Below are 13,490 nucleotides of genomic sequence, written 5' to 3' on the forward strand. Positions count from 1 at the left end.
AATGTTGTAACTGAAAACATTTTGTGCTTCTGTTTCCTATGTATATTTGCTTGAAAGTTATACAACCAACCAGTCTTTTATATAAAATTGTACAGAATTGGGATATGTGAGAAACCTGTATAATAATCAGAAAACTGTATAACAAATCACAGAATATAAATCTTCTTTAACAAATGCTATTTTCCATGCTGTCTTCTAAAATTGTTTTTGCATGAAGCTCCTTCAAATCCAACTTGTTACTGTATATGTGTACTATATGCAATCCATATATATTTGAGAAAACAAATACTTAGTTGTCTAGAGTTAATTTCCCCCCAAAATTAAAAGATCCCACATTCCATTTTGAGTCAAAAGATATATTTTAATTTTGTGAGCCAAATTCGATATGTATCATCTGTGTCTCATTAATCATTTATATACTGGCTTTTATTAACTCTGTTTCCATTAACACTACTAGTTTAAAATTCTGAGATCGCCCTTTTTTAATAACTTTCTTTTCTGATTTTCCCCAAACAAATAAGAAAATTAGAACACTTGCAGGAATATATATAGTAAATCCAGTGTTGACCCATTATAGTATCATACTTCATATCCTGAAAAAGCAGACTTTTCTTCAGAAATTAGGACCCTTTGTAATAATTTTAAGCCATTTTCAAATATTTCTTTTCTTCCCTCTTGATCTATTCTCTGCCATATAAACACGACTGTAGAAACTCTAATTAAATGCAAAGATTTTGTTTGGTTTTGCATTAAAGCTTCATTTAATATCGACATATCAATTCTTTTTTTTCCTGCTTAGAAAAAATGATTTTGAAAGTAAGCACAATACATGATATACATATGCGTTTTTATATGTACCATAATTACATTATTCATTGATTTATCTGCCTATATATGTCAAGGCTGTGAGTGTGACTAATTTACACTATTCAGCATGTAAATACATATTTGTGATTTGTGACATTTTCTCATAAGCAAGGATAGAAAGAAATTCTGTCTTCTGATTTTCTGAATTCCTAACAATTTGACAGTGACACCTGTTCAATGTATATATTTACTCCTCACTTAATGTATCTGATAATATTTTCTTGAAAAACTTCAGTTTGTTGGAAAGGTAAATATTTTCCTGTCCTGCAATAAAGTGTTACTTTTGTTGATTTGTCAATCAGTACAGAAATGAGAGTAAAATTACAATTGAGAACTTTAACAATAGAAAGAAGTTCTATATGTTATGCTTAACCGAGTTTGTTTTGATTTTTAGTAATGAACATGGAAGTCTGTGATAAACTATCCAAATATATATGGCTGGATTTTGGCCAAGTGGAAAACTAGCTTATGTTACATGTGTGTCATTGGTACACATCAGTGTAGTTTAAAGGCCAGTAACAAGATAACTACTAAAAATATAATAGATTCTCCTTTAGCATGATAAGCATTAAAGTTTCACAGATTTATAATGAAATATTTTCCTGAATTATAATAGTGTCTATAGAAATAAAATGTAGCGGTGATTCACTAGTGATAAGCCTCAATTGAGGCTTATCATAGGAAGCTTTGCAGTTTGGGTTCAGTTTTGCTGTTCTTAATATTACATAAGTAAAACATTTCTTCCTAGGAATCAGTGACTGTAATCTTACTCTTATTTATCTATACGTGGTTCCTTCAAACCAAGGCTTATTTTTGCATAAGGTTATATTGTTGGAACTTTGTTTTCAGGTAATACTTACACACTAATATGCTCTCCTTTTTATTTAAGAATAATATATTGGACAAAATAATGTCAAAGGAGTATAGATGTGATTTTATATTAAACTATAATTTTTCACCATTGTTAATTCATAATATAGCATTGCCTTTTTTAAAAGATCAGATATATTGTTTGAAAAATACTTGGTACGTCTTAACACTGGTTCATTTCAACACTGCCTTAAGTTTTGAGACTAATAAAAGTTCAGATTTAAATGTTACTATTCAACTTCTTTTTGTGTTGTACAGTATATTGCTCATTGTTTTTCTTAACTTTTCTTAACTTTTTTTCCCCTGAAGTTACAGAATACAATTTTTATATTACAGCTGAAATGTGTAAGGGCTATTGTTCTCAGTGAATTTTTGAATTGAACTGGATCCTTCTATTAAAAATTCTCTTGGCATACCTGAGAAACTCATTCAATACTCAGTCTTTTAAAGTTCTGAGCATATTATGAGTAGCAAAGGAACTAGTCTGTTAATGCAATCTTTTCATTATTCTAAATAATACAATTTCTCTGTGATCTGTTAATCTCTACCACGTATCCCAGAAAGCATACAGATGTAGCGTGAGAAACAGTTTCTTCTCCTTTCCTGCAGAAAATAAGTTCTATAATTATTTTTCTGGCCAGAGAATCAGGATGTACCAAAGAAAATTATGTGTGTTTAGAAAGTTGCCAAAAGCTTTGCCTGGGAGGGGATCAGCTGTTGTTTTTCTTTAAAAAGAAATTAAGTACTTTCCGAGTCCTGAACATATTCTTAGCATTACAGAGTTCATACAGAAATCTTAGATATGACAACGTAATAAGGATGTAACAAGCAAAATGGACAAATTCTATTCATTTTATGCCTGGACATTCATTTTTTCCCTGAAATAATAGTAGGATACATGAAGGTTTTTCTTTTTAAAAAAGTTACATTTTACTTTTACTTTACTTTTTACTTCAACTTTCTCACTGATGGGAATTCCTTTTTCTTCTTCCTTTTATACATTCCATTATATCCTAGGTTATAAATATTTGCATCATTTGTTACATGATAATTAGTCATTTCAAATTATGAAGTGCACTTTAAAATTATGAAACTTATGGAAAAACTATATTTTATTAACTTTTAATTTCATACATTTTTTAAAAAAAATCAAATAGATAAACTATTTAAAATATCTAAGCTATAAATATGTATAATAAGCTGCTATCAAAATGGCTACATTTCACTGAAAAACACAAATATAGGAGAACCCGAATGAGGATGGGCATTTAGAGTTAAGAACTTTAACCAATCATATTTTGTTGAATCAACCTGGCCCTTGTTTGGGAATGTTGGGAGCTGTAGTTCAGTAATATGAACTGCAGATTCAGAATACTTGATAGAATCATCTTTTAAAAAAACAAAACAAAACTTCAACACCCTTCCAACAATTCTATAATAATTAGTGATGTTGAGTTTTATGATAATTTCAAATCTGAATCTTGAATGAAACTTTAATCCATCATATCTTGTTGAATCAACTTGGCCATTCGTAGGGAATTGTGGGAGTTGTAGTTCAGTAACTTCAACTACAGATTTAGAGTGCTTGATAGAATTGTTTTTTTAAAAATCAACACCCTTCAAACAATTCTATGATAGTGATATTGACTTAATTTTTTTATTGTATGATTTTGTTATTTGTTTTACTTTTGAATAGTTTTAGTATTCAGTTGCTGAGAATTTATTTCTATTTCTTGAGAATTCTGGCATCAGTTTTGTGATAACATTTCTGATTTGATTTCAATCAAATCAAAAACAGACATTTTTCTTCAGGAAATACTTGAGTGAAAAGTGATTTACTAAAGATTAATGTAGACAAGACAAAATGCCTAAAACTGGTGTGCCTTTGATATGGTTATATTTCCCATAAAGAACACATTTTGTAGACTGGAGCACTTGTTAAAACTTATATTGTTGCACTGTTGCTAGATAGCAGTTGTGTGTTTGATTAGTGCCTTTTATCAGTCTGATAAGTTGCCTGCAGTCATTTCCATCAAATCAGGGTTTGGTTCAGGAGATTCAGTTTACAAAAATTTCCCATGTGGATTACTGCAGTATGCTAGGTGTGGTTATCTTTAAAGATTGTTCAGAAATTGCATCTTAATTCAAAATTCTGCAGCCCACTAACATATGTAGATGAGCCATAAGAGGCAAATTACTCTTTTCTTAACACACCTGCACTGATTGCCTGTTTGCTTTCTAGACCCATTTCTAAATGCTAGGAGAGACTTTTAAAGTATTGAACATCCTGCATGTATTAGGTTGTGCCTTTTCCTTACTCTATATTCATGGTGTCACTAGTTGGTAGGAAAGGCCTATTTTCTTTCTACTCTTCATAATCTATAAACTCTTGTTATAAATCTTTAATTGTAGAAGTGCATCAGGCTTTACTATTTTATCAACAACTAAGAAATAGGTTTTTCTCCCAGAAAGTTCTCCTAGTTATACTGTTTGAAATAAAAGCATTGTTTAATAAAATTGTTCCATTCTGTTTTTGTTTAATTTGCTGTAATATGTTTTTTTCCCAGACATTTGTTTGTGATTTGCAATTTAGGTACTTCTATCAATTCTTTAGAATTATTAATACATTTCCAGACATTGTCATCTAAGTACTTAAGTAAATACATTCTATTTTACAGGTGAACAAGCATTGTCACACAGTTTTGTTGAGGTCCATGTTGGCCAAGCTACATAACAACCAGAGCAGAATTTGCAGTCATTCATCCTGAGCTCTTGTTCTGATTACAGGGCCCACACTTGTTCTTCAAATGTAAGTTGGACTTACTCCATTTGTTATGTTTTCTATTTGATTTCATGTATTTTTCTTTTTTCATTTTTTTTATTTCAATATTTTAAACTTTGCTCTCTTAAAAAGTTGGTCTTGAATCTACATGTGGATCAGCTGTTATAACCACACATTTGTTTGTCATTTGTTAATGCCTAATCATTCAGAAATATGGTACGTAGAAATGCTTGTTTTGCAGATGGTGAAGATACTGCCATTTATCTGTGCTTAAGTGTTGAGAAGATCAGTTGGCAGAGATACAACCCTAATCCAGACTTCATTCAAGGGAAACATCTATTTAAAACTGTGGCTTTCATCCTCATATTATCAATATTTATGCTATACATGTACAAACATTAGTATTATATTTTGTATGTTTGAAAATCCAAAATTATTTTGTGGTAAAATATTTCAGTACATAGGATTTGATCTATATTAATACTAGCAGTTGCTGGCTTCACAGAATATACATAATGGCTTTTATTACAGAATAATTTTATGAAAATGTTAATGGTGGCATTCTTAGATTACATTTAACAAAAAATAAATTATTTATTTTTTATATTTTGAAGTTATATGTGAGTTTTTCTCCAACAGAATTTATTAGGTATTTTCTGATTCTAGAAAATAAAATGGCTTCAATTCGTTTTTAAATTTTTGCTTACTGAGAAATCATTTTTCTATAATGGTATAGAAAATGAAAATATTTTTATTACTTTTTTACACAAATCATGTTGTAATTGCATAGTTTACACAATTAATGTAAAACAGTAATTACAATGATTGCATCCTGAACAAAATGTGTATACTCTGGAGATTAGAATTAAACTGGATTTTTAAATCACCTAATCTAATGTCTTCTTCAGTGCAGGAAATCCAGAACTAAAGCATATTGTGTGATGTTGAGAAAGCATATCAATGGTTTACTAGTAAACCTCCAGCAAAGCTGAATCTACCTTCTTTCCCAATCGCTTGTTAAACTGCTCTTGCCATGAAGCAGTTTTTTTTCTACTGTTTAGTCAAAAACTATCCTTTTGTAACATAAACCATTAGACCTAGACTAATTCAGGAGCAGGTCCTTGCCCTCTACTTGTAGCAGTCTGTAATTTTCTAGGCTACTGTTTTTAGAGAAATTTCCTTCAAAGAGAAAATAGAAGATAGCAGTTAAAATTGACTTGCTACGTTTAAGTGTCTCCTTTTTTTATTGAATGAGGTGTCTCTTATGTAATTTTAGTGCATATTTTGTAACAAAAATGTTTACAAAGTTGAAGGCCTGTGAGATCTCTGCTTGTACTTTTAAAAAAGATGTGAAAGAAAAGGAACATTTTATTTTAAAGGTCTGCAATATGAATCCACATTCAGTAATGCACAGCAAGCAATAGATAAAGAAGGTACATGTAATCAATCTTTTCCAAGAACATGTACCATCTTGTCTTAACTCTACATTTTTGTCTGCACCTGCTGAAAAATTGCATATCTTGTTTTGCTCATTTCATCCTTACTGTTCTTTTTCCTAAGTAGTTTGAAAACGAATAGATCCAACAAAGAAGAAATCCAAGCTAATTATATATTAGTGTCATCAAGACATTCCTAACTCTTCTTACATTTCTAACACTAGAGCAGAATTGGTGCAAAATCAAAGCAAAATCTGGAAGTATCCAGGATCAGATTAGCAAAGAATAAACAGAAACTTGTAATTTCTATGTCCCAGAATGTATTATGCTATTTTTTAAAATATTTTTTTTTATTTTCAGACAAACACAAACACACAACACATATAACATAAACGCATCTTCAATTACACACAGTGTTGATAGGTTACAAAGTCTTTCGGTGTCCTTTCCGTAGTCCTCACTTGAATTTTATCAAAATTTACATATTGACAATCAATATCTTTGTATACATTGTTATTATGCTTCCTCCTATTCTAAGTCTTTCAATCATTTTAGCATTGATAATATTCTCTAATAATTTCCAATTCCATGTTTTTCCCCATTATTAGTATCATCAATCTAATATATATGTATACAAATTGTTATAATTATTAAACATCCATTAAGCCCAGCTGTTATTACATCCTTTCAACATAAGGCATATTAAATTTGAAGTAAATTTATATTATAACATTTTATTACATTATCCTGAAATCATCCAATGATATTACATCTTTATAATCTATTCGATATAGAATTGTTTATCTTTTATGAAACGGCTTTTCAACATCATCTCCATGATCCTCACTTACAGTTTGTATAAGATTCCATATTATCAATCTAGTATATATAAATGCTTTGTTATCATTATTAATCATTTATTTGACTATAGCTGTTATTACATTGTACATTGCACTCAAAATTTAACTATATTTAACTAAATTTATTGTGACATCATTCTATTATTTTAGCATTGATAACATTTTCTAATAATTTTCAATTCCATGTTTTCCCCCATTATTAGTATTATCAATCTAATATACTTACATACAAATTGATATAATTATTAAACATCCAATAAGCCTAGCTATTATTACATCCTTTCAACATAAAGCATATTAAATTAAAAGTAAATTTATATTATGACATTTTATTACATCATCCTGAAGTCATCCAATGATATTACATCTTTATATTCTATTCTATATAAAATTGATTAACTTTTATAAAAGGGCTTTTCAACATCATCTCCATATCCTCACTTACAGTATTGTATAAAATTTCATATCAATCTAGTATATATAAATGTTATCACTATTAATCATTTATTTGACTATGGCTATTATTACGTTGTACATAGCACTCAAAATTTTACATTTAACTAAAATTTATTGTGACATTTCATTTCATCATCCTGTATCCTTCCAGAGATAGTGTAGTGCAATATCTCTTGCCATTTGTAAAGTCTGTATTCTAAACGTTTTCTTGATAAGTCCTATGTGGACTTGTTGTTCATTGCATGTCTTATAAGAATTTGAAACCCTTTATCTGCTCTTTTTATCAGCTTCACTTTTGTTCTCATTAGTGCTTTTGCCGAGATTACTCTCATTATTTCTGCCAAATTTTCTCTCCTTTCTTCATCTATTTTCTGACATCCGAAATGAAGATCCGGTTCATCAATTTCTCCTTTCCATATTTCACACTTGTCATTTTCCTCCACTCTCAGTTTGCTGCCAGTGTCAACAATTTTCTTATTACTTTCATATGTCTCTGTTATTTTTTCAGCTCTGTCCTCAAACTTCATTGCTGTACCCGTACTTTCTGTATTTTGATCTATAATTTCAAGTCTCTTTTCAATTCTCTCTGTAATTATTAAAACTTTCTGAATTTCCAAGAAAATTCTTTGCAAAGTTAGTGCCTTTTCTTCTTCACGTTGTGCCATTTTCCAGGTTATAAACAGTGCCAAGATTTTTTAGGTCAAACAAATTCATTGGACTTTTTCAAATCCAAGCTTTCTCTTTCCTTCAAAGGAACACCTGTATCAACAAAACGTTTTCACTGAGCCTTTCAGTAAACAAAGCTTATAGCTTTATCAGATATTGCCAAGCCTCTAGCCACTAGATGGTAGTGTTACCTCTTTTCCATCTGTTTCTGCCTCTCTGTCTGATAGAGGAAAAGAAAAAAAAGTGTGATAATTATGCTCCGTCCCAGCCTTACGAGAGAAGAAGCTTTTAATCCACGAATACAAAAAATGGAGAAAGTATAGAGGAAGAAGGAAAAAAAAGAGACCAGTCCAGTTTAAAAGTAAGAGGCATTTGTTAAGAGTCCATCCATAGAAAACAAATAAAGTTAAGGTAGAAAAGATAACACAATCATCTTAAACCAGAGTTAATTTGCCACTTATTTTCTTCTGTCTTCAATTTTATTTTAAATTCCAATTCTTTTGGGTTTTCCCTTCTCTAATAATAAAAAAATTTCTTACCGATTTGACACACTCCTGTACTGCTTCTGTTTCAGAGGCTTATCCCAACCTTCAGCAGCCATTTTGGTTGCTTCTCTTGTAGCTGGCAAAAAGAACTTTCTCCTGGATCAATCAGGGGCTTTGCGATGCCCCTGAGATCAGCAGGACATGCTCTTCTCTATCACTGTTCCTTCAGAACAGTTTAGGTCCAAAAGGACCGTCTAGAAACAGAGATATCGACAGCAATCCTGAAGACCCAAGATTGCAGGTCGTGTCATTGCGACATCAAGCCCCGCCCATCAGAATGCATTATACTATTGTTACATCCTGAAATTCATATTGGTCTTCTTTATAATTGCAAAAAACACTGGTAGATTATATTATGATATTTATAGTAAACTTCCTTCCTTCCCATCTGAGAGTTCTACTATAGCAATTTACTTCATTGCTTCCCATTGTAACATTCTGCTTATTATTTTTTAAATGATTAGCAAGAAATGATCAAGTGATATTTTAACTTGTTAAACTCATTGGTTTGGAGTCTAGGACGGGAAGTAGCAACTTCTGTCTCTCTTTCAGTATTCAACTGAACAACTTATCTTTTATGCTTCTATCCTTCTTTTAGGAAGACCCAATTACTAGCCATATTAAACTGAGATCAATGTAGAAGAAAAATAGATAATAAACTTTCCATCATGAACTTACGTACTAGTTTAAATTAGGATCTAAAGAAATTAAAATGTGATTTTGTATGCAATAAGAACATTAATATCAGATGCCCATGTATATACATCCCTAAACCAGAATTTAGGTTAAAGATGCCATTTGCCAATCACTCATACAGGAACTAAGAAGTGGAGGTTTGAGGGTGCGTAGTTTAATAAGTTTTATCATAGTGTGTATTTTTTTAAAAAAAATATTTAAATTCTGTGTCTTCTGAAGTCACTTTCAGTGTGAGTTGGATGACTAAATAAATATGCTAAATAAATAAACAAGCAAACAAATACTAAAAGATAGGTATTGAGATTCACATTTAAGTAAAGATTAAGATATATACCATGTTATGAAAGAGCAAGTGTGGTTTACCATCTTTCCATACAGTTGAATAGTTTGAAGCTGTTAGTAATAATTTAATTAAAAATAAGTCCATTAAAGTAATTGGACTAACCTAGAAATAGTAAAAAAAATGTTTATGAGTATATTTGCTATTTCTGATGTTTCTGGTAGGTAGCTGAATCATCCTGATGGCATGCAACAGGAACCAGCTGTTGAGAATATTAAAATGCAAGCATTTATTCCTCTAGAGAGACAGTAACATCTGCAAAGTTTTCCTGTCTTGATAATTCCACAGAGCATTCCCTAGTAGTTTTAATTTTTTTCATCTTTCTACAATTGATTTGGATCTCTTTTTGTTTCATAATATGTCAAGAAATATTACACTATGTGATTGTTACTGAGATTAAAAATAAAATTAGTTTAGGAAGAGTTATAATTTTAAATATGGGAGATACAGTACATTATTGGTGTAGAAAGAAAATGAGTGATTCTATGTGACATAAATCATTTTTGCTTCTGGTATGTAGTATATTAATGATGATAGAATGAAGAAATAGGCGCTAACAGGTAATTCCACAGATTCCATTTCTGCAATATTAGTGTGAATAATGTTTTTAAAAAATCTTAAAAGTTGTATCCCATTTCTGTGCCTTTTCTTAATTTACCTTTACTTATTCAAACTAATATCCAAACTAATTCTCTTCTAATTACTTCTGGGTTTAAAATTTTCAACATTATAGCTATATAGACCATCTACAGTTAAAATGAAATACAAATGAAACAAGTTTATAGCATCTAATTCAAATTTCATTGCTTGCAATGGGACTTGGGTTTAATAATTTAACTAAACTGGACTGTTGTGAAAAAAATGCTAAAATGTGTATGTTAAATAAAAACATAAACAATATTTAAATACCAAGAGAATTACTTGAATGTAATGTATATAATAGAACTACCAAAGATCCAGTTTGGTTTAGTAGTTAAGGCACTTGGTTAGAAACTGGGTGACAGTGAGTTTTAGACTGCCTCAGGCAGAAAGCTAGTTAGTTTAGGAAGAGTTCCCTTTTGGGAGAGGGGGCGGTATAAAAGTCTAAAATAAAGTAAAGTAAAGTAAAGTAAAAAGGGTGGCCTTGGCATAGTCATTCTCTCAAGCCGGAAATGGCAAGCCATTTCCAAAAGCTTTACAAAAAAACTGCAGAGATTTGTCCAGGCAGTCACTAGGAGACTTAAAGACAAACACACACACTAAAAAAGAACTATGAGGGATAAGAGGTATTAATAGAATGGGAATGTTAAGAGGCAATATAGGCCCATAAATCCGACCTAAAAAGAGGCTGTGAACCAATTCAGGATTGTAAAATAAAAATATTTATTTTTATCTCTTAGATTTCTAGTACCCATTCTATCTTTGGTTCATAATATTAGTATAACATAGATAGCATTCCATCCTCCAGGTTTTTTTCCTACAACTATATTTAGAAATAATTAGGCTGAAAGGATTGACTTAAACATGGAAACTCCCAATCCCAGTCCAATATCTTAAACATTGCATTTGAAACACCACACTTCTACATTGCAGATATTATTAATCCATGTCAGTTCTTGGTCCATAGTAGGCGGTATGATGTGGTTTTGTTTACTGACTTTTTCCAAGCCTGGACAACTACATTATACTATTCTCTGCAATATACATTGTCAATATACAGTGAAAAGTATATTGATGAGTAGGTATACTGAAGCCAGCTAAAAGTTTTATATCATCCATGTAAGACTTTCAGCTGGCCTCAGTAGCTTGATACTTTATAAGGTAAGTTTCATGGTACAAAGGAAGTAATGGGTCTTGTGTCTACTAGTCAGTATAGTTTACATTGATGTATTTGAATCACATCAGCCATGTAATTAAGTGCTTCTCATGTCAGGGTTCTGCTTTGGATTTCCATTTTTACTTCCTTTTGCATTTGGATAAGAGCTGACTATTTTAAACAGAGCGCTTCTGAACTATTTACTTTGCTGTATTTAACTCTTTTCATGGCCAGTCCTGATTTTATATTTTATTATCTATACAGACTTTATAATCTATTGAGACCTAGAAGCACAAAGGAAGGAGAAAATCATCTAATTATACAATATTGAAGGCATTGTAGCAGTTTATCCAAACTGGATCGTTCACTGGTAGCAGAGATATAGTCTTCCCAGTTTTTCAACTCATGATGGAGCCCATCTTCAGGAAACTTCTCTGTACCGGAAGTTTTCTGAAAACTTCTCTCTACACTTTACATATTCTGGTATAGGGAACTTCCTTGAGGATGGACTTCAGCAAGAGTCCAAAAGCTCGGAAGATTAAACCTTTGGTCCCAGTGAACAACGCAGATTGGATCCTGCAATATTATCCTGGGACATATATATTTGCGTTCATTCATAAGACTCTTTAATACAAAATTGTACAACCACATATTTCAACTGTTTATATAACAACGCATTGGCTAGTAGTTAATTACCTACTATTTTTAATACATGAATATGTCATAAATTAATGTTATTTTACTTCTTACTTATTCTGCTTTTCACCAATCAAATGTCCAGTACAATTTATGTATATATCATTATACACTTAAGAATCACACCCTGCATTTTATTTGGAGTAAATGTTTTGCATAAATAAAAAGCAAAGCAGTTGCCATGTAAACAGCATAATTCCCATTTACAGGAAATTCATGCTTGATTCTACCTTGGATTATTCATAGGCTTCATACTATACGCATTTTACTATGCAACGATCTAATAGGATGTCAAACATTCATGGTTTTGACAGTATCCTAAATATACAAAGGTAGAGTTCTTTATTGTAAAGTTTATTAATAGTCTCTTCTCAGAATTTAATAGACTAGAGAAAGTTCTTGTAGAATAAGTTGTTTCTAAGCAATTTATTAGCAGACATGCTAATGTTGCTTTTGATATCCACAAGAAATTCAATAAATAAAGTTAATATGTTGGATCTAATGTTTTAAAGTGGCTGATTTAACTATATGGTCACCTTAGAAATGTATTTATTAGAGAATTGCTCTTATATGCATGCATGCATATAAACATATACTCATGTTTTAAAAAAACAGAAATCTAATAGAATAACCTTGGAGAATTTCTAATCCAAGTCCTTGCTCAAGCAGAAGACCTCACCACTTCAATATATGATTGTCCAATCTCTACTTAAAAACTTCTGAAGGTCATAAAATTTCTCCTTAGTTCTAGATTGCTTCATCAATTGTGTCGTCTTCTTTCTTCAAGTTCTTTGAAGAATAGATTGACCCCCCTCTTCTTTGTTGCAGCCCCTTAGATATTGGAACACTGCAATCATGTCAATCCAATTTCTTTCATTTCTTTTAAAATATCTTCTCTTGGTTCCTATTAATATGAAACATGTATGCTGAGAAAACAATTTAGGGAAAGCATGTAGAGCATGGATTCTGGAATTCTTTCATACAGTAGTTAGCATTAAAAAAATTTGTATAACAGTGTGTGTGTGTGTGTGTGTGTGTGTGTGTGTGTGTGTGTTTCTGTTCTCCCTTTGTTGTAGCACCCATATGGGCATATAGGTATATTAGGAAGCACATGACAAACTTTATGTATAGGTGTATTAGGAAGCATATTGCAGACTTTAAGTGATGGTACAATGAGGAACAGGGCTCAGACAGAATATTGCCAATAGTCTGACTTGCTACCTAACGACCTCTCTCATAGGAATGCACTGAGGGTTTTTGTCCTGAATATTTCTCTTGGTAAACCCTGGTCTGATCTCAATCTGGGCTTTTTTTGGGGGGGGCTATCTTCCACAGATCTAATTTTATCTTGTCCTTATCTTTTAATTTCAGATACATTCTCTTGGATTGTAAAGAATAAAAATTAGATTTAATTTCATATGATTTTTATTAGGGAGTATGGATATGGGTAGAATATGGAATATTTTAGGAGAAACAGCAAT

The 13,490-nt window shown here is 31.1% G+C and overlaps 1 protein-coding gene and 1 gene segment (V, D, J or C); both read left to right on the forward strand.

Moving 5' to 3' along the window:
- ZBTB20 (zinc finger and BTB domain containing 20) overlaps positions 1–13,490 on the forward strand; it is a 546,378-nt gene that overhangs the window by 463,313 nt on the left and 69,575 nt on the right. For all 10 annotated transcript variants that reach the window (XM_081950746.1, XM_081950743.1, XM_081950745.1 and 7 more), the window contains one exon: positions 4,416–4,546. The gene's annotated coding sequence lies outside the window, so the exon portion shown is untranslated. The remainder of the gene's footprint in view (positions 1–4,415; positions 4,547–13,490) is intronic.
- LOC309390886 (Ig kappa chain V-III region PC 3741/TEPC 111-like) overlaps positions 1–13,490 on the forward strand; it is a 380,622-nt gene that overhangs the window by 29,590 nt on the left and 337,542 nt on the right.

The sequence above is a fragment of the Natrix helvetica genome (genome assembly GCF_964273705.1).
Source record: "Natrix helvetica genome assembly, chromosome: 4".
NCBI lineage: Eukaryota > Metazoa > Chordata > Lepidosauria > Squamata > Natricidae > Natrix > Natrix helvetica.